At 41.2% G+C, this 22,285-nt stretch overlaps 1 protein-coding gene across 2 annotated transcripts in view; it reads right to left on the bottom strand.

Moving 5' to 3' along the window:
- PAG1 (phosphoprotein membrane anchor with glycosphingolipid microdomains 1) overlaps positions 1-22,285 on the bottom strand; it is a 115,876-nt gene that overhangs the window by 43,046 nt on the left and 50,545 nt on the right. The window contains exons 3-4 of one of the 2 annotated variants that reach the window (XM_071554288.1): positions 5,320-5,505; positions 2,799-2,863 (exon numbers count right to left, since the gene is read on the bottom strand). The gene's annotated coding sequence lies outside the window, so the exon portion shown is untranslated. The remainder of the gene's footprint in view (positions 1-2,798; positions 2,864-5,319; positions 5,506-22,285) is intronic. The other variant, XM_071554289.1, reaches the window with a different exon arrangement.

Raw genomic sequence — 22,285 nt, 5'->3', positions numbered from 1 at the left:
AGGTCATACTTTTGACTACACTCATCCCATGAAAATTGATACATCTGTCTGGGAGGCAAAGATGATTTGGAGTATCTGTATTCAAGAGAATAGTTTGATAAAGTTATTGCATAAAATCATTAGATTTTCTAATAACAGAAGTTTGATTCTGTGATAATGCTAAAGTTATTCTCATCTATGCAAAACACTTCTCATCCTCACAAGGCTCTTAATTTCCTCTGTACTGAAAAAATGTAATTTTATTTTCCTGTTACTGATGACATAAGTTTTTGGTTTCTTCTACTTTCTTTAGATAGTTTTTACTCCTAATAGATTTGGCTATAGCTGAATTGCTGTAGTATGACAGACAATGACACTCTTAAGGCTACACTATACATGGTTAATCTGTGCTCCAACCAAAAGCATTTATCATCTGGGGGCTACTCTTCCCATTTGTCTTTTCACTGTGTTTTCAGTTCTCCTCTCATATCAAGGAGAACAACAAAAATCATTATGGGTTTTTAACCTAGATAATGACATTTTTAGCTCTGAGGCCTACGTGTAAATGTAAATTTTCAGCTGTTAGAACAAAGAAATAGCAAATGTGAGGCAGATGTTAATATATTACTCATTGTTGGTAATACAAGCAAAAATCAACTTAAAAAAATCCCCCAGCTATTCCAGTAGTGAAAGCTTACTCGCTTGGGCACTTACATTTACCTGTGCCTGCAGAAATAAGATATAACTAGTTTCTTGCAATCCATGGATTCTAGAGAAATCCTCTGTGTCGTTTCTTCTTCCTTTGACATTAACAATCCAAGAGCTAGAACATATAGCAAATGAAATCATCTCCAGATGTTTCTTCTGCTTACCAATCTGATGAATGCTGAAAGACCATTTATTGCATGATGAAGGCAAGTGGAATCTTGGAGGATTCCAGATCCTATGCTATAGCACTGTTTTTAGGGACCATATCCAGCACCACAAGTTAAATCATGTTTCTGGTTTCTATCAAGTACCACTTGAACACAAGTCTTCAAACACAGCATAGGCAGAGCTAATGAGCTCTGAGCTCCCTAAGAACTCTGCTTTCCTTTGAATCCACCAACTGAAAAACCCACAATATGCCTGTGAATGCAATAAGGTGCTTCTTGTTCTGTCTAGTATCTTTGCTGCCTCTACCACCTTTTAACCCTTGGAAACTTCTGAATTAACTGTCCTGGCATGGTGAACACAGAATCACAGCATGAATTAGGTTGGAAAAGACCTCTGAGATCAAGTCCAACCAAACACCACCATGTCAACTACACCAGGCACTAAGTGCCATGTCCAGTCTTTTCTTAAACACCTCCAGGGATTGTGACTGCACCACCCGCATGGGCATTCCAGTGTCTTTCTGTAAAGAAATTCTTCCTAATGTCAACCTAATTTACTAAGGGGAGACTCGATTCCCTCATCCAGTTCATCAGTAGAGAGTCACTGTCAGTGGTACAGAGGAGCACAGATAGTCAGAGCATCCTTACTGTTTAGGTTCCCCTCCACAGAATCTTCAGCCTCTGCCTAACTCTTACCACATCACATCTCTTATAATCTTATCTCCCTTATCTCTCATCATTCCTCCCATGGACCTCAAAATTCTGAAAAGTCCTTCCTTTTAATGTTAATACAGAAGCAACTTCTGAATGCCTTGTGTCAGGCACATTTGTGTTTGTAATTCCTTTCACACTAGGCAATTCATTAAGGGCTCTGTTTTGATTACCAAAATGTGTGAATGCAATTTTGTATCTCATCTATACAGGGTCACTCTTATGTCAGTTCGTTTCTGACTGCGACAGCCTTTTCCCATCCTAAAGGCAAAACACTGTTTACATTTGGTTAGTTAAAATATTTACATTGCACATTCAAATGATGCATTTTCCCAGTGACAGGGCTCTCTATGGTATTTCCTGCTGTACCTACTATGCAGCAGAAACAGATAATTAAGATGAATATTCTGGGTGTCTCTAAACAAGCAGATTAAGGAAACATGCAGCACAGCTGTACTATACTAACACTGTGGGACTTAGTAATATCCATGAGGGCTGTGTGATCTGCCTAACACTGCGTGAAAGCCTGTCTTTTAGGACCCCAAATCAGAGGAGTTCCACATTTTACAGTCATCATATTTCAAATAGATTCCCCATTTATTGACAATTTATTTGCTCACTGAGTGTCTGAGGTAGAGTAAAAAGGACAGACATGGGAGAGGAGGTAAGAATGGTGCTGTTTGCTGATCATCAGTCTGCCTGCAGATAAAAGCCTCGAGCACACCGTGTCTGCAGGGAGGCAGAGATGATGGGGACTGCTACCCAGATGGAGAAGTGGAGAAGGAAAGGTGACACTAAAGCAGGCAGGGGAGGGCTACAAAATAACTACTTCTGGGAATCAGAAAACACACTGGACACTCCGGTCCTCATGTAACACTATGAAGTTAAATAGAACACTGTGAGTGATGCTGCACCAAGAGGTACACCAGACACACAGCATGAGCCTTTCCCCAGAGAGGCAGTTTGAGGCTTGCAGGAGAGAAGGACTATGCATACAACACTTCAGATGACAGTGAAATTCAACATAATGTAAGACATATCATCATCTACATAGTACAAAGCTAATTTTGCTCATGTATTTGTTAATACCAAACAACAAAGGACAACCATGTGCAAGTCTTTCCAAGAAGAAATCGGATGCAGAGTGAAAAAACTATTCACACAGAAACTCTGTAACAATGCAAAACCAAGAAGAACTTAAAAATCCCAGGTCTCAGTGGCTGTATTCCTTACCTTATAACATCATACACACAGGTCTTCATACAGGCTATTCCAGGGAGGAAGCAAAAGCTTCTGGGCTGAAAAAACAAAGAAGCGCTGGTTAAGCCATTACCACGAAACCCCTGCCTGTACTTATGTCCATCACAAACTCTGCTGCATCTTTTTGTTTAGAGAAACATATACAATAGACCAAAGTCAACTTTGGAAGCAAAAGCTTCTATTTTAAGTTGACCCTGCTCACTTAGTGTCATATGCTATGGCGGAAATGGGTTGTAAAAGTTACTGTATAAATGAGGCCCACGGCATCTAGCAAATGAACTTTATGCAGGACAATTTTATGTGTGGGAGATGCATTTACTCTGCTTTTTTAAACTAACAGCAAATGAAACTTTGCCAGTTCAAACACAGCAGTAAAAGGAAAGTAACAGGCTCTACACCAGTTTAAGGCAGCATATTCACAATAATAAATAACCGATTTTGATTTAACCTAAAACACATTTATCCACATGCATTTTTATTTCCGGATATGAGTACTTCCAGTAAAGTAGCCACTGAAAAACTGCCGGAAATGTCAACCCCTTCAATTATGCTGGTTTCATTTTTTGGCTTGTGCAGAAAAGCTCTGATGTGGAATTTCCACACTTGCTTGCTCCTGACAAGCACAAGAAAATCTTTGAAAGACACATAATCTAATACAGAGTCTCATTTCTTTCTCTCACAGAGATAATGACCATAAATATCTCATTTGGTAGATTAAAAAACTCTTAGGCAGGTCTACATATGCTTATTATTACTTTAAAATGTCCTTTACTGTAGCAGGTGTTGTCTGGAACCCGCCTCCTTAATGCAAAGGACATTGTTTAAATGTTAAAATGGCAGGATGCAGAATCCAGCTCATCCAGGTCTGCTGCCCAGCCAAGCTGGGTGAGGAGCGGGGACCTGGCTCCCCAATGCTGGAGCCCTCAGTTTCCCTGTCCTTCAGCAAGGAGGGGAGTGTGGGGAAAGGCTGCATGGAGAGAGCGAGCAGGCTCATTACCTGCCTGCCTGGTGCCTCACCCAGCCCCACCATCCAGCAGCATGGAGGGTGCATAGGGATCATTGTGGCAGACACTTCCACAGAACGGGGGCGTCACAAATCCCCAGAGCCAGGATACACTCAGATACTGCATTTTGAGTCAGCAACTAGCAGCCTCACAATTTAAATTCAGTACTTTGAAATGTGATTTCATTTGGCCATCCTCAGGGATACACAGCTTGCAACTCCCAGCCTGTGGCTGGCCAGCTCACAAAGCCCCGCCGGTTTTGGCAGAGGGACGTCCAGCATGATGGGCAGCGGCTGCCGCTGTCACTAGCAGGATGTTTCCTGGAGTTGCTCCTACAAGGCAATGTGTTTATTCTTTGAAACAGTTGCTCCCTAAAGATTAAAACTGAACAGGAGCACAAAAGCAGTGTGTGTCCTCTGGGGCTGCTACGTGCCATCAGGCAAACAGGAGGTACACACTATGTTCTCCTAAATTACACGCAACAAACAGTGCTGCACTGGCAGAACAGAGTTCTTCAGTGCACAGATTATTATTCTCTTCTTTTCAACCACTCCTTAGAAAAAAATCCCCCAATATCTGTCAAACACTATTGCTGTCATTAAGAGCCCCAATATCTGGAGTTATGTTGGGGGGTCTACGCTGCAGCTGAGCCCATTCACTCCAGAAGCATGTCAGCCTGGACATACAAAATGAACAACAGTCACACGGCTTGCACTTTTAAGACTACATTCATTATCATCCCCAAAGAGCAGTACACATCCTCAAAACACATTTAATAATTACAAGGGACAGACAGCAATAAGAACAGCAAAGAGACCAGGAGAAACACTCAGACAAAACAGAACTTTACTTTAAAACTAAAAAAAAATAGCAATTTAAAAATTATAAAAATACGATTGAAGCAGTAAGAACACAAGAGAAATATCTTCACAACAATGTAAAACCTGGCACAGTCTGTAAAATCATAGCAATTGCAAAGTGGCTGAAAAAACAAATGCAACCATGATTTTTCTTTCTGCTGAGGTGTGCAGAACAAATGTTAAAGTCTAACCACTGTACAGGATGCTTGGTACCCCAGCGGAGCTCCCTGAGGGGTGAGGAATTGTCTCTGGTAATAGGAAAAAGTATTTACCTTGCCCAATGGCTATATGTTGATGTATTTCTACTAGAGAAATTAATTTAATCTTGTATATACATAGTAACTTCAGCTTAAAAAGTAAGAAAGATGGAGAAGGAGACTAAATGGCCTTTTCTACCTCTTAAGGGAAAACATACACATTTTCCCATTACAGGTAACACAAAATGAGCCCACATAAAGGCAAACAGACAAACTTTAATAACCCTGAGCTGAAGCACAATGCCACCACGAAGCTTTATTCTCCTAAGTACAGCAAACTTCACAACTTCCCTCCCTGTTGTATCCCACTCATTTTAATTAATAAGCAAACAGCAGCAATCACTGCAGGCAACTCTAAAGATAAAAACATTACCTTCGATTAACAAGGGCTCCTCATCGCATCGTGCAGAGGACACCGAGAGAAGCTACCAGCGGTGCTCTGGAACTCCCTGCGGTCGCTAAGGCAGCTCTCAGAGTTTCTGGACCCCCGTCCGGAGCGCTCACCGATTCCGTATGCGCGGCGCAGATCCACCTTGGCGGCTGCCAAGCCGGGCACAGCCTGCGAACAATGCCGCCTCTGTCAGCCCGCGAACCAGCAGCGGCACAAAGACATGCTCATCTACAGCCCCGCACTTTTTTTCAATTCTTTTTCTTCTTGGAGTACAGGGTGATGAGAACGGATGGGAGAAAAATGCTTATGTTTTTGTGATTAGCCAAGGCTTCGTTATGCTCAGGAGTGAGACGGTGTCAGTGCACGACGGGCAGGGGAGATGGAGTCTGCACTGGCGAGGGTGCTCCCTGCTCGCTTCGCACATTTTTGTTTCTGATCTGTGGGTGGTTGCATGAGCAAGCAGCCGAAACAGGGGAAGGGAGGAGTCACACGAAATGCGATTTAGGGCTTGGAAGCCTTGTCTGGCTTTTCGGGAAGCAGGACGAAGAGGCGAAATCCCAGCAGGCTGACCCAGCACCGTGCCCTGCCCACCTGCCTGACCGGACTGCCCGGGAAACCGCCTCTCCTTGCCCGGGCGTGATCCCCGGGAAGGGAGCAGGGATGCAGCAGCTTCTCCCGACCCCTCGGTAACCACACTCGAGAGCCTCTGAGCACGCTGGCCATTCACGCCCGACCCACAGCGTTACCGCTTTAATTTTCAAGGAGGCACGATGCTTCATGATCTTAATGAGCAGGAGGAGAGACAATGAATGACATCGTCAGCAGATGTTTACAGCTGTCACTAGGAAGAGGAGACGACAGCAGCATCTTAAATCTCAGTTTTCTGCAAAGTTTTCCTTGAAAATCAGAGTGGCAAAGCTGAAAGTTCTTTTAAAATCAGATGTCCATGTTTTTCTTGTTTTGAAAGAATTATCATGTGCATGTATTTCATGCAACTTCAGCTTGTTTTCTTTCCTATCAGAAAATGAAAAGCAATCTGGTCTGGCTCAAGATGAGACAGTGATGATCCCTGCTGAAACCAATTAGAATATTACAGTTTAATTCATATATTTCCAAGCCAAGCTCCATGATAGATGTGAACTGTTTCAAATTCCTCAACATTACTAGGTATTCTGCTCCAACTGAATGGAGCAGAAAGCAACAATATTTTCTTCTTGAAGCAAATACCACGGGACACACAGCCCTTGGGTGCAGCACAGCTATGAACTCATTCCAGGTCCCCTGATGAACCATTGCAGCCTTACAGTAATTTCCCATGCAATTAGTATTAATTGGTGACTTGCTGGCAATCCCCCAGGGGCCCTCTCTCACCCTTTTAGCCAGTCCTACTGGATCAGGCTTGAGATCATCATCAAGACTAGGCAGCCATCACTTCTGCCCTAGCTCTCAGGAATCTTTTTTGCTTCTAAATTTTTGGGGACTTTGCAAGGGTTATCTTGAGTAAAAACAATTACAGATACACTACTTCCAAATTAGCACATAGGACCTTGTAACATGAGACAGCAAAGTAAGAGGGAGTTTTCTGGAGGGAATTTATAAACATTTTTTGAAAATGTTTCAAAGCATTTCACTGAGGCCAAATTCCAACCAAATTTTCAGGAGAACTGAGCAGCAGTGCTCAGTTCAGTGTCTGGATAGTAACAGACCAGTAAAACTGCATTTTGTATTCAAAATTAAGCTGATAAAGGAGGGCTCTACATGAGCAACCATCTCTTCTAATCTACACTTCAGTAGCAGTTCTTAAGGACACTGTTTCCTTTTATGTAGTCCTAAAATCAAGTTATTTGTCTTAAGCCTCTTGTCATATGAACTTAAGCAGGATCAGGATTGCTTTATATCAGCAAAGTCCCATGACTCTGTGGTAATAAACAAACTCAGATGGTTTTCGACAGAACATTGTAAATATCTAAAACATATTTCAGAGTAGCTTCCAGGGTCTGTATCACTGATGGATCTCTTTTTGCAGAATTACATAAGTAACCTCAAAGTTCCATATACCACTACCCTTTAATAAACACTGCTGAGGCAGATATTTAGAGTCAAAAGGATCCCTAAATGAGAACTGTGTGGGGGCCAGCCTGAACACACCATTCAGTAACTAGTAAAGGATGTAATAACTAATGGTAAAATACATTAGGAAATGCTTGTTGCTCGAGGCAAGCAGAATCACTTCAACTAAAACAGGTCAAGTATAATCAAGAGCAATGTCCTACAGGCCATCTTTCCTCCTCGCTTTTCTGCTTCTCCTGTTTCCAGTCCACACAAATCAGTGGCCCTTGACATTACTCTTCTATCACTTTGGCCTTTTATTGTGCAACGTTTGGAAACTGCAACACAACATCAGTAGGACACCTAACACATGGTGTATTTTGGCTTGGAAGTAGTTGAGAACATTAATTATGGTTATTTCTCATGGAAATCTTGGGTTGGGAGTGGAGGAGAGTGCTACAGCCTGCCTGTGCCATCTCACTTCATCTCTAACAATTTTACCTCTAGATTTAACTCTAGGGCCCATGTTGTACTTAGCATACACAGAGGTGAAAAACAAATTTCAGAATAGAGAAATTTCTTTTACATATTTGTGTTTTATATGACAATAGTTTAGCAAGTTTTTTTCCTCTGGAGATCCTTCTCTGCGATACTACTTGATATTAATTTTTTAAAATATGTTATTGCCTTTTTCCCCACATCTATGGCATATAAAGATTCAGCCACTATTTGTCAGTGCCAAATGAAAAATGAGACTATTCTTACAATTATTTCAGAAGTACAGAAGATAACTCACTTTCACTGTTGTAATTTCACAGTAATTCCATTAACCTCCAGTATTTTTGAATGTACACCACGTGTGTCAGATATCCCTCACCTCTGTCTCACACATCCTTAGCTCTCGAAGAGTATAAAGCCACAAGGATATTACTCAGGGCAGTTTAGGTGGCAGAAGAGTTCTGTCATTTTGTGAAGGGATGTATTAAGGAACCACAGAATTAAAATTTCAGAGAAGATCTTTTCTGTAAAATCACAATCACGTAAGAGGAAGGAGCACAGCACACATGCTGTGGCGGAGACAGTAAGGTGCATTATATGTCTCTGGGAGTGTAGAAGAACTATTAGATTTCTTAATATGAAGCAATTCTGAAAAATTTGCTTTGCTTACAGAATTTTAAAACACACATATATTCAGACTCCCCCTTTACATCTACAACTAAGAGAAACAGGGACACAATATTCCGTTTTCAGAAAACACAAGACCAAGAGATTCTTTCTCCAATGGAGTATGCCAAGACTTACTACCCCAATAATACCCTGATAGCAAATTCAACCTTTACAAATAAAGCAAACATCTTGAAGGAAATTATTAATGTCTCTGGCCACAGAGATAAGATTTACACTTGTAAATTACTTTTGTAAATAGGTGTTACATCAAATCTCCAGCTAGTCAAGGATAGATATGCTCAGCCTGCATTAGGTGATAATGAAGCATGAACCCTAGTGATCTTAGATAAATTTGGATTAGTTGTTGATGAAAACCAATTTGATAGCACTGCTTATTCTACACTTCCCTTAATTGCAGTTTTTCCAGTCAAACTTGTCTCTGCTATTCCTTCTCGCATTAACTTTTAAGAGCACTTCTGCCAGTGACAGTTTTATTTGTAGTGCTACATGGCACTGGTACATGCACCTCATCAGGTCCTCCTACCTGCCTGAGCCCAGTGCTGGACTATACCAGGTTCTCTCCATCTGTGGGAGACTAAACACAAAATTACACTTATCAAGCATCACCTTTTGCTGTGGCTGGGAGCTTGTCACTGTATTTCCCAGGTGCTCCCACATCTCCTGTGTGTGCTCAAGACACACACACACTCGACTGCCTCCACTGCCAAGAGGGCTGTACTTCACTTTGAGCTATTGATCTGAAGTGTTTTACTTGGACACAGGTCATTTGGGTCTACGGTCTGTTCTCTACTAAAAGCTCTTGAACTCTTGACTAACTCAGGCCATGTGGATTTTTAATTTAGCACATCTAGCATGTGTCCAAAGCCCCCTCTTACAGCAATCAAGTCAAAGTCTTACCAAGATTTGAAGCGTACCAATACAATCTAAATCTAATATTCTGTACTACAAGAATGCAAATAATTCTCTTAAATCTTTTTTTTCCCCTTGAAGTTGGTTTGGAGTATTACAGTCAGTGAATTATTCTGCATTCAGCAAAGTATCTAAGAGTAACTGTTGTCATTTGGAAATTTATTTCTCACCTGTCTGATTAGCACTGGTAATGGAAGTTCACTTCATATGTTTCCAGTATTTATGAAGCATTTGAGCATGGCTCTTTGGTTTCCATTTGTAGTAACAGAATTTCCAACTGTTTTTTTTTTCCAAGTACTTGACAGATTTGCACTTGTTTCATCCAGACAAGACCAAATGTATTCAATCCATTACAGTCAAGACTAAATACTTACATATGGTTTCCTAATGCTACTCATTAGGACATGGATAGCTACAAATGTGTTTTCTTCGACTTCAGCTTGCATTTTATTGTACCCTGCAGCTTGCTCATTTTTACTAAAAATGAAGAAAGAAATCAAGTTACTAAGTTTTCGTTTCCCATTCTTCCTAATTTTCAAATTTATCCCATTTATAAGGCCCAACTATTCTATGACAAGAACTTTTTACACCATTGAAGAGGAGCAAAACCTTGAATAAACAGGGATTTTTTTTTGTTTAGTCCTCTTCCATTCCACCCACTTTTCCTATTTTCCACTCCTTAATTAAATTTCAGGTCAAGGATCTTTCTGACTGATGACATGCAAATGTTTTCAGATTTGGTTAAAAAAAATTCATGAATCCATTACCTTATATTGTCATAACTAACCAGGAAAACTCTCCTGAGTTATTTGGATCTACGAACAAGATCTGATTATCTAAATCAAATTGCTAAACTCTAATGCACAAGGGAATGTATATTTTTTAGAAACCCATCAAATCTGATTAAAGTATGCTCAAAATAATTACCCGGACTATAAGATACTAGTGGGCAGAGGTTCTGGAAATTGAAGTGACACCATGCTAATTGGCAAAAGAGCCACCAGAAGATATAAATTTACTTAAGATTCAAGGATTTAAGTTTGAGATTATAAATGCAAGAAATGAAGAATGACAACCTTCTGTCATTTGTTGACAAGCTGCCATAGAGAGAAGCTGCATCACTACTTCATCACCATCCACAACTACTCTCCATCCTGCTTCCAACAGTTGACTTGCATTTCCAAGTCCTGATCCTGTCAGACATGTTTGAATTATTCTGACTTTGCCCAATGAGTGGTGACACCCTACTCAGCAAAAGCACATCAGATAAAACTGTTTATGTTCAGGAAATTGCATTATATGAAAAGTAACTATTAAGATGTAATTTTCTCTATTCAAGCATTTTCACAAACTATACAAGTCCTCTTCCCATAGCTCTGTAGAGACTGTGGAAGCTCATTTAAGTATTGAATCAGTGCTAAAGGTGTCTGTGGCATTTATTTATTCATGAAACAAGGACTATAAAAAAGAAAAAGTTTTGCTTAACCACAGTAAAATGAGATGCTTAATAGTCAAAGTTTAATTTCAGGAAAAGTAGGATGGGGTGTAGGCTGTCAGCTAGCAGTTATTGGTCTTTTGATTATCACTGTATCTTTCACAGTGAAAACTGGTTTAAAAAACAGGAAAAACAGGATGAACAACCTTAATTCACTTGAAAACACAAAGTTAGTTAATTATGTCAAACATTTCTTAATGTAACCAAGCTTGTTTTGCTGTCCTCCTAAGTACCCACGAGAAAGTGCTTCACTTGGCACTAGATTGAAATCCAGCAACACTGCCCAAAGTTTGTGACTGGTAAAAAGAAAACAGAAATAGCCCAAAGAAGCTGCTGGCTCCTCAAATTCATACAGCTCCTGAAGCAGGTGAACAAGATTAAGTTTCCACCTTCTTTCTGCCACTGTGGGATTTTATGCGATTTGCCTGGACTCCATACTACCTGTGAGAGATCAGACCTCATTTTTATCTAATATTATACTGTTATTTGATACTTTGTTCTCCCTTGCACATACTTGCCATAGATGGATTGGAACATATCTGATAGACTCACCCAAGCTTGGTTCACAAGGCTGGATTGAAAGAATTTGGAGAGTAATTAAAAAGGAACTTAAAACAGAAAATCTTTAAAGTGTCTGATAAAGGCAGGGTTACGCAAGGGTGCTGAGAAACTGGGCCCTGCACTGACTTTAAAGCACACTCAACAAACCCTCTGAGAGTGAAGTGGCACAGCAGGGCAGAGGTGCCTGTCCAGCAGGGGAGCTCACCTGGAGCTCTGAAGTGTCTGCTCAGAGGGGCTTTGCCCTGGTCACACAGGGCCGTGACAGAAGCGCATTGCTTTGGGTTTTTAAAATAACAATATAATGAAAGCTATCGAGAGCATCAAGAGTCAATTACAGCTAGAAAGCAGAGGCTCAGCCTTTGGTGTGTCTCTACTTCACCAGGCTTTGGTATCTCAATGGCAGTCATCTGCAAGGAAGACATTACCCTGTAACATCAAGGCTCTGCGGGACTGTGGCTCAACAAAGCAGATGATGCCAAACTGAAGGTGGAGGCAGAGCACCACTGGCCAGCCTTCCCCTGCCACGATGCCTCTATTTCAGTGGATGAGTTTCGCAGGTACCTGCTGTTTGTGCGCCATCACTTAGCACCCTCCTCCCAGGTGGCAGGCTGAGTGGACTGATGAATAGAGAATGCAGAGCGTAACTACTCTGACAAGTGCCCGACAGAGAGGATGTCCCAAAACATTTGTCTCTCTCAATCTTTGGAAAACAACCTTTTAAATCACTCTGCCATCAAGAACTGAACACTATATTTAAGGAATCCTGCAGTAACCTGTAGATGACAAGTTTGGGTTTTTTTAATGTTTGAATGTGACTTCTTTCATATACACAAGTAGCTGAGACAGCCAGAGTGTTAGATGCCTATACTCCACCTCCAGACTCCATGCTGGACAAAATACACTGGAGAAGACAGGAAACAGTATTTCCTATGCCGACTCACTGAACTGGTAGAGATGCCAGCATAAAATCCTGAAACAGATCAGAAGTGGGATTTGCTTAATCAAGCAAGCTTTGTCACAAGATGCAGTCGCACACTGATTACATTAGCCTTTTAGAAAAACCCCCACACTTAACCAAATCCTGAAATTCTGCTTCAGAATTTGCATTAAATCCATGGGTATTGTATGGGCTTCTGCATGTGTTTTCTCCCACACCAACGCAGACAGATGGACAGACAGGGATGTGAGAAGAACATTTTAGGCTAAGCCTGAGGGGAGACGAACAAGAAAAGAAGCCCCCATGTGCTTCCCCCAGTCCAAAGCATACACTCTGCTCCCCCTACTGAGAGCCTGGACTTCCCAGAGCTTCCTTCCCTTGACTACGGAGAAAGCAGTGGCTGGGCAGACAACAGGCAGTAGTCCTGCCAGCACCTCTCGCACAGTCGGGAAGTGTTTCTGGGGTGCTCCACGCTGTGTCAGAGTGGGGAGAAACCCTGGGGCTCCCCACCTCCACTGCCCTGCCATCCAGCAAGGCCCTGGGAAGAGGTGCCACCCTGCTTTGTAGCCATCCATTATTACAAGACAGAAGGAGGCTTGGTATAAATAGCCTTTGTTCTACTAAAATACATCTACCCTAGCTTGTTTCCTTCCTAACAGTTGTTAATGGATTTCATTACAATTTTTCTCCTTTTCCACATACATTCCTCCTTCCACAAGTAAGGCAGTAGAGCAGCTGCAGCCAGCTGTGACCTTTCCCACCAGGACCCTGCCTGTTGCCTCTGAGACACCAGTGACAGGCCCATGACGATGAAGAACATCTTAACTGCAGACAAGATCGTTTGCCACCGCCATGGGAATCCAGTCAGCAAAGCACTGCTCACATTACATCCAGGGAAAAGATAAGTGTGCCTTACACACTGCGGGCAGGACAAGCACTTCATTTGACATCAGTGGGACAGAGGAAACAAAGGCAATATGTTTATAGGAAAGCCTCACCCTCTCTGAAGTGTTTCAGGAAGAACGTTCAACAAATGGTAATTGCATGCACTCCACTTTTTCTTTTAGTTTCAGAGGAAGGGGAAGACAAAATATTAATTCCCTTTTTCTAACACTTTTAAAATCTGATGTTTAGGGTGGCTATTAGCATCCTCTCTATATTAAGACACCAGAAATCACAATAAGTCAAAGACTGAATCTTTGCTCAAATCTCCTCAAAACATCAATCTGCAAAGCATGCCCTGGGAAACCAATCACTACTTCCTGCCACTGGAAGCATCTCAGCCAATAATCCCAATTGGGTCAGCGAATGAGGGTGTCTTAATTTTCTTTAGTTTTTTAATTTTACAGAACATAGAGGAAGTAAACATAAATAAGGAGGAGTCATTTCACATGGGTAGCTTCTTCAAAACTAAACCACGGACATTGAGAATGTAAAACACCAGCCATACACAGATCTTCTCCAAGAGACCCTATGAGCACAGAGATTTAACTGGGCTGGAAGATACACTTCCAAAAATTACAGGTCTAGTACACACAGAGAAATCACCTTGCCTCTTTTCATCAAGCAGCTTTTGTGGTTCTGGGTTTGGTGGGGGGTTTTTTTCAGTCTTTCACTTAATTCCAAATTCTGATAAAACAGAAATTATTTTCCTTGGTCATAAACTCATAAAACACAAGAGCAGCTTCATGCAAAAATATAAGTTTGGCCGTCATTTAGATATTTCCTTATTTAAATAGGAGACTATTCTTTGCATGAACTCAATGTTGTCAAGTAAGCACGAAAGGCAGCAAATGCTTTGGCTTTTATGTTGCTCCTTACTGATAAAATAATGATTGCCAATAGCTCCTTTATTAAAAAAAATTAAAACACTCCCTGTGCGATGTGGGATTTTTATAAAAATATTTAACAGAGGAGACAGAATAAAAGGATAAGGACCTGAAGTCGTGCCCCAGGTAAAGTATATATTTACCACACAATATAATCTATGTGCAAAGCCACTGTTCACAGATACAAAATCAAGACCAGTTTAAGATCTGCTGTTCTTCAGCCACCCCTTTGCTGCAGCTGCATCCTTGTCCTTCTCCTGCCAGCTGTTCCAGCCCCTCTCCTCTGACAGCACAAGCAGTACCACTCACAGCACTGGATATTGCCTGCTTGATTCATCACTGCTTCAATGCAACATAAGCCCCCCAGGCACACCAAAGCAATGCTACATTAATGCTCCACCTATGCTGCAAGAGCAGTTCTTAAACTGCCTAGAAAATTGTTTAATATGACCATGGCTTCGTTCTTCCTACACTCTCGCCAGGAAGGGGTTAAAACAAATGGAGAAAATCACAGCAAATAATCTGAAAGACTGTATTCCCATCATGTTTGCTATTTTCAACCAAATTTTTTCCTATACAAATCTTTATAGAATCTTGCTTTGTTAAAATAATTAGAAATGTTTTTGCTTTCTGCAGGTGGAAAAGGCCAGCACCCGACCCAGCATGCAGGAGCATCACAATTTCACCCACCATGAGCCTGAGGTGCTGTGTCAGTCCTTTACTTCTCCAGACATATGCCTGCTTAGGAAGAAGCTTTTCCATGAATTGTTTTAACTACATTCTGGCCCACACAAGTGGGCAGCCAAAAAGATTTAAACCCTGTTCTTGACATAGTCTTTTTCAATACAGGCGGGAGTTCACAGGAACCACTGCCTTTCACATTTGTGTTTTCAGCTTTATAATTTCCATTTGCTCAAGACCCCTTGTCACACCTCGTTCTTGTTTTAGCGCTAATGCTAGAGGAGTTACAGATAAGATTATTTTGACTCAGCATCATCCTGCTATCCTCAATTTGCCTTAACATAAAAGAGACAAAAGCAACAGCCCTACCCCTCCATATAATTTTATGTTCTCACTAATAGTGTCTGAAGGGCAGATGAAAGTGTGAAAGCAAAACAGAGTTGCACACGTGCAACGTGAAGGATTCCTATCACTGCAGAGACCTTATCTTCTGTGTTTTCCTGACTCTGCAGTAAATTAGAGATACTGCCAAATGGTGACAATGAGCAAGGAAGTTTGCTTTGCAAACGATTCTTTTTGAAAAAAGCCTTGCAAGGAATGATTTGGTAGTGCTGAAGTTTTTGTATCTTACACACACAATTATCCACTGAAGGCAGACAATGTGAAATAAGTGTTGGAAAAACGAAGTGGCTTAGGATTATATGCAGTCAGTTGGCCTTTCTCTCAAGAAACATTAAACAGACCTTTTATAGTTTATGAAGCTGAGTTTCCAGAAGCCAAAAGAAACAGCCTGGAGTAACTGAAGGCTCATGTCAAAGGACAGCAGCAGGCACGACCCCACATAATGAGTCTGGCATGGCACCGGCACTAGCACCCTCACTGCATGAAAGGGCAGGAGTGATAAATGGAATGAAAGGGAAGATTAATTCCCAGTGGCTTCAACAGCTAACAGCTATATCACTGGGACAGCAACATTAGACAGGAAGTTTTGATCCCAATGGCCAAGTTGGTCACCACTCCAAACTGAAACCTTGATTCTGTGACAGGAGGCTTTGGAGAGCTGAATGTGGAAAATATATAGGCATGATCCTTGTTGTTCAGGATACTCTGGCCATTGGACCAGCCCATCATTTCTCCACTATCAGTCTGGAAACACCTCTTGCAGGCTCACATTCCATGGAGCAGGAGGGTCTGGCAGCTAGAAAGGGGAAAGATGGAACTTCAAGCTCTAGAAAGAAAGAGGCAACCCAGGATAAGCAGGTTAGATATATCTATGATAAAACAACAAGCAATGAGATATGTTTAGTGGTTAGCCTGGATGGGCACCTGGATAGCCAGGCTGGAACAGTAGTTTTCCAGACACAGTTTAGGTAAAAGAGCCTTGAAACAAGATTTAATACCTTTTCATTGAACTAGAAGTTCAGAAACCTCAAGATAACCTTGCGGCAGTTCCCTTTCTCTAGTGAGATCATTTCTGTCTGGTAAACACTCAGGAGCTCCACAAGGCCAAAGCTTTCATGTTGTCTCATGGAGACTGTATTGGGAATTTTCTAACAGAGCATGCCAAGTTCAAATAACTTCATTTGTGGCTTTAACTTTTGAAAGGAACAAAAATGAAAAAAAGAAATGCTACTAGGAACGCTTGCAATCGCTGTCAAGCAGCGGAATCTACCATATGAGCTGAAAAATTGTAAATTTAAGAGTGTAGCAGTGTAGAAAGAAATAGACAAAACCAGAGCAAAAATGTGTCTTGCAACAAAGCTATGAAGAGGGTAAAAAATAGAACTGGCAAAAATACTGGTACATTCAAAAAATTAAAACCAATAAAAATATTTAAATCATCAAGTTCCAATTAAAACTACTTAGACAGCTATAGGTATGAAAATAAATACACCTATAGCAAATAAAGCAATACAGACTTGACAAGAAATGCCACTATGCTAAAATAAAGCCATATGAAATTCTGTGCAAGTTGAAAAAGACTCTTTGCCCTTTTTTTTTTTAATAGTAGAGATTCCCATCTGTTTGTGGACAACACACAGTAAGAGCCATGAAGCCCTGAAAAAATCTACCAGAAACCTCCATGCTCTCCCTAGTATCCCAGAGCACAGCCACACCAAGTTCAACTCTCCATATGCCGCTGTTTCTGAGCAAACCAAGCAGCTCCGTGTGAAGAGATGCAGGACCCCTGAGGTGCTCACATGTCTCCACTGACATCGTGCTCCTCAGAGGCACCAGCACAAAAGGAACACATCCTTTAATTTTAGCACTAAGGTCACCTAGGGACTTAACACAACCATCCACATAGGCCTGCAGAATTCGTGTCTGCCTTGGGTGTGGCACCATCCCATGGTGCCTTGGCGACAGGCAGTGGCACTGCCACTGTCCCCCAGCACTGTCCCAGGAGCTGGGCCATTCTCCTTGGCAGGCACTGGGGGCTGACAGCCTGGGACATACAGAGAAACTGAGACAAAAGTTCTGCCCTGTACAGGGGTCTGGATCTTCAGCTTTTCTGGCAAATTGTCACCTTTAAGGTTTTTATCCAGTCCACTTGAGCGCTACTTCTGTGAGTACTCCAGGCTGAGGACACTGCTGCCACATCAATATTCATTGAGGAGATCCTGAAGAAAGTTAATTTATTTTTCAGAATTATTACAGTTAATTGGAAACATCTGCTACAAATATCTGTATGCCAGAAGCATCCCAATCTACTAGGCAGTCTCTGCAGGAATACTCACTCTGTCCTTTCTGGATAGGCTTTGCCAATGGCATCTTTATTGTCAAAGAAAAGTCACCATAAGACCAATCGGCCAAATGCAGAGTTTAAATTGCCTCTGCTCATTTTCACACAAAGTAGTAACATATGTTGTGCCGTCACAGCTGTGAAAGATATTTTCATCTCCATGTTGACTTTTAACTGCTTTCTTGCAGTGAACTAGGTCAAAGAGTTTTGGAAACAGTGGTCCCCTCTGATACTCAGTAGCATCCTTAACCTAATACAGTGTTGCAGTGAGAATATCAAAGCATAAGAAATCAATTTTTTATATTTATATTGAAATTAGTGTCAATACATTACATGAATGAAAGTACATTATTTAATGTAATGTGAATGTTAAATATTTGTTGAAGTTTTTATGTGAATAAAGGATAACTATTTGAATGGCCCATAGAAAAAGGTTCATGTCGGGATACAATACAGCCCAACTATTTGCAAATCCCAATAAATATTCATTGAGACTACTGAAAATCTGGGCTGGAACTTACAGACACAGAATTTCTAAACAGGTTGTCAATCATATTGAAAAATGTAAGCGCAGACTGGACTTTCTAAGTATTATTAGCCTTCTGTCTGACTGTGTTGTAATTTTCTTTTTAATAGGCTGAAATGTGAGGCATGATCATTTTTAGTAGAAAGATTCTGTCAAAACTGTGAATAACAAATGAAAATCACAATGTCAAATTTATTTTTTTAGGGAAAAATATGAACAAAGACATGCATATTAAGGAGTGAAGTGTGGTTATATCTCCAATGAAGTCAGAAGAAACTAGACAATGTCTATACTATGGAGCTTGCCCATAAAAGCTGGAGACTTCTTACGGGCAATGTGAGGCAGCGTGATGGAAAAACTAGTGTAAAAAGAGAAGGACTAATAACTCAAGAACCTCCAAAGTCATCTTTGAAGCAGATGCTCTTCCCTGAAATGCCAAACTAGAAAACTTTATTCAGGGTGTGGGGAAAAAAAATAAAGCTGAGGTTTTGAGCCAAATTTTTTAAAATTAAATTAGTATGGGTAAAATTTTCATGCAGATGGTCACTATAAATTCTCATCCCCAACCAGATTAGAAATAGATTTCCTTCTTACATGAAGAGCAGAAATCAATCTGTAATCTAATCTTCTTAGGCCCTTGTCCACCCCAAGGGTAAGAACAGCCACAGATTTCTTATTTAACAGTGTGGGAATGGACTTTTGTTGACACTGTTCAGAAGTTCCAATCATGGTGAAAGAACTTGCCCTCACTGACAAAAAAAATGAACTGTGAAAAGCAGAAGATCACGTAATGTCTGGATACACATTTTCATTTGGCAGAATTATGACGCTGATAGTAGTAATACAAAAATAATAAGGACTCTGACTGAAAGAGGAAGTATTCCCTTATTGCCTGGAACAGAATAGTTCCCACACTACATTAAAACTGCAGCAACAAATAGGATGTGAAACTCTGGGTCACTTTTCTTCATATTGTGCAATGAGTTTAGGAGGACCTTCATCACTTCATCTCTTATGTTTGAACAAATTAGTCTGTATTTTTTTCTGCTTTCCTGAAGAAGAGGAAATAATAAGACCAACAGTGATTATCAGTGAATATCAAGAGATAGTAAGTGAATAAACCCATGAACCTCTGTGTTCAGGTTAAAGTTTGATGCCACTTAATAAGTATTCTTGAATGCTCATGATACTGCTATATAAAAATAATACAACTGCTCTACAGTTTTAAGGCATAATCAAGTAGAAAATTACACAGGGAAGTGTATGGTTCCTGGGCATATTGACACGCCTTTATGTCATTTCGCTCACTTAGACTGTGAAGCGCTTTTCCTCAGAGAAGCGATGGGCTTGGTGTACAGTGCCACAGATTCCTCTGTCCCCTTGAGCAAAGCCCTGATCAAACTTTCCTGGATTCACTGCAGAAATGCGTAAGTTTTACCCACAGGAAAGTGGGAGATGTGCCATTTCTGTTGGTATTAAACAGAACTAAATGACAGGAAGAAAAATCACACATTCTTGTCTGTAGCATCAAGTCAATCTCGATTCTCACGTTTGTTGGCTTGCCATGCTGCATGTCTGACACAAAAGACAATCTTACTCTCAAAGCACAGTAAATCAGCAAGTAAAATTCTTGGAATAACAACAGTGAAATCTGTCCAGTACTTTCCTAAAAATGCATATTATACCTACTTCAGCCATGAAACTTGATTAATGCATTTAATATATTTGGAAGAAGTAATCATTCATGTCAAGGGTAAACAATGCAAGCATGGAAACTGGATGAGAATAATAAGGGGGGGAAAAAGAATAATAAGGGGGAAAAACCAAAACAACCAAGCATATGCTTCAGCATACAACCCCACTACTGAAAACCACTGTTGTGGCTAATCCAAAAAACAAGCTTTATGTACCCTAAGTAGAATACAACTACCACCTCCATTCTTTCCTTTTGTGACAGTTAAGGCAACATGAGCACTAGCATAGGTATGAACAAAACTAATGTCTGGATTTCCTGTGAAACCTTAAGTTCTGCTTTTTCATGACTAAGGAGAACAAAGATTGGGACACATGGTTTCTCCTGAAATCCACAGAATCCCTACAAACCTTGAAGGGCCACATGGAAGGAGGGAAGATGAGCAGCCACAAGAGTGGAGAAGAAGCAGCACCTGCTCCGACCCAACCCAACCATCACAAGCATGGCCCTGGTGCTGAGCTGCTGCTAGTGGCCTGTCTCTACGGCTGTGGGCCAACCCTGGTGCTTATCAAACCACCCGCTGTATTGTCCTCCCATTCAAACTCCCTCTCTCATGCATCCAAGTTCCTCTCCCAGTGGGAGTACTGAAGCAGCAGAGAAGCCCTGGTTTTCTCAGGGCACTGATGGCACAATGGCAGTACCTAAGGGTACCAGTATATGCCTGCCCTTGGCAGCATCTCTGCTGGAAGGTGGCACAGCAGATCTGGTACTTTATCACAGTGTGCCTGGCATGGAAAGTCAACTCGATGACTTTAAGAGCTCCAGCCTGCCTTTGGGAACTACAAAAATGTGGGATGTGGCACTTTCCATCAAGACTCAGCTCTCTCTTCCCCTGCACCTCGGTTACCTCATTCCAAACAGAAACATTTATGCAACTGGAATATTCCCATCCAATGCCTGTCTGCATGATTTCAACCCAGTTCCTCAGAGAAACTTCCACAGGTAGTAGAGTCTCCTTTCTTGAAGATATTCAGAAGTGTGGGGAACCAGCTCTAAGTGGTTCTGCCTGAACGAGGGCCGGACCACGTGACCTCCAGAGGTCCCTTCCCACCTCAGTCCTTCTGTGGTTCTTAGAAGCTTCCTTCACACTACAAGTAGTCTTCCAAGAGTAAAGCCTATGTTCTGTAGAAAGGGAGTTTTCCTGTTTCTCTGCAGACACGTCAATATTTAGGCTGTGCTCATGAGAAGTGATAGCTGATCATCAAGAGAGCAGAAATTTAGCACATTCCCACAGCAGCAAAGGGCCTGGGATAAGCAGATGTGAGTGACAGGCATCCCTTCAGGAGTTGCAGAGTTTGCTGTATATGAAGTCTTTCCCTTTCCTGCTGTGCTGCAGCTGCGTGCACATGACCACATCATCTTTCCCGCTGCTCGCAGTGCACAGACACATACACCACCAGGGAATGCTTCAAACATGTGGAAGCAGCTAGCAATTTAATTAAAATATCCACATACACAGAGGCACATGCACATCCAGCTCCCCAGGAGAAACACCTGAAATAAATACAGGAACACAGGACTGCAAGGAAACTCCAGACTCCCTTCCAATGCTCCATCCTAGAGCTGCTCTTTATTTTTACCTCTGCTGTACCCAGAAAAGGCTGTTCACAAACCTCAGAAAAAAATCAGAGACTGGGGTTTTTTTTGCCTGACCTCACTTTACCCATTGTAAAAAGCGTGGCCTTGCACTTTGCACAATTACATTTCATGACATATCTATTACTTCAACCCAGAAGAAAACACAACCCTTCTTGTACAATGCTATGATCCTCTTCTGAAATGTCAAGGACTCCTACCTTTGAGTCACCTGTAAATTCATAACAATTCTGCCACCTGTCAAATTCATAAGTGTACTACTGCTTATTTACAACAATGGTAGGAAAACACTAATCATGTTTCATCCCCTTTAAGGAATTTAATTAGCAGGCTCCCTTTGGCCCAATATTCCCCTTTCAAGATGGGTATTGGTATTTCCTCTTTATTCAATTCTCTACTTATTTAAAATTGCTTCTGTAATTTCCCTTTTCTCTTACCATACTGATAAACCTCCACGTGGGTAATACATTCAAATTCTTTATCAATTGAGATGGATCACATCTATTGCTTTTATTCAGCAACAGAACTGGAGAAGATGAAACATCCACTCTTTGCAGAAAAATATTTATTAACAGTTTTTTATTTTAACCCATTTTCCATTCGCTTCCCTGATTTTCTCATCTTGTTCAACATTTGTTCTAAATACTACATACTCTAAAGGTTGGCCTAACAGGCTGTTAT

Source organism: Pithys albifrons, chromosome 4 (assembly GCF_047495875.1).
Source record: "Pithys albifrons albifrons isolate INPA30051 chromosome 4, PitAlb_v1, whole genome shotgun sequence".
Classification (NCBI taxonomy): Eukaryota; Metazoa; Chordata; class Aves; order Passeriformes; family Thamnophilidae; genus Pithys; species Pithys albifrons.
This window is presented reverse-complemented; position numbering and strand designations above follow the sequence as displayed.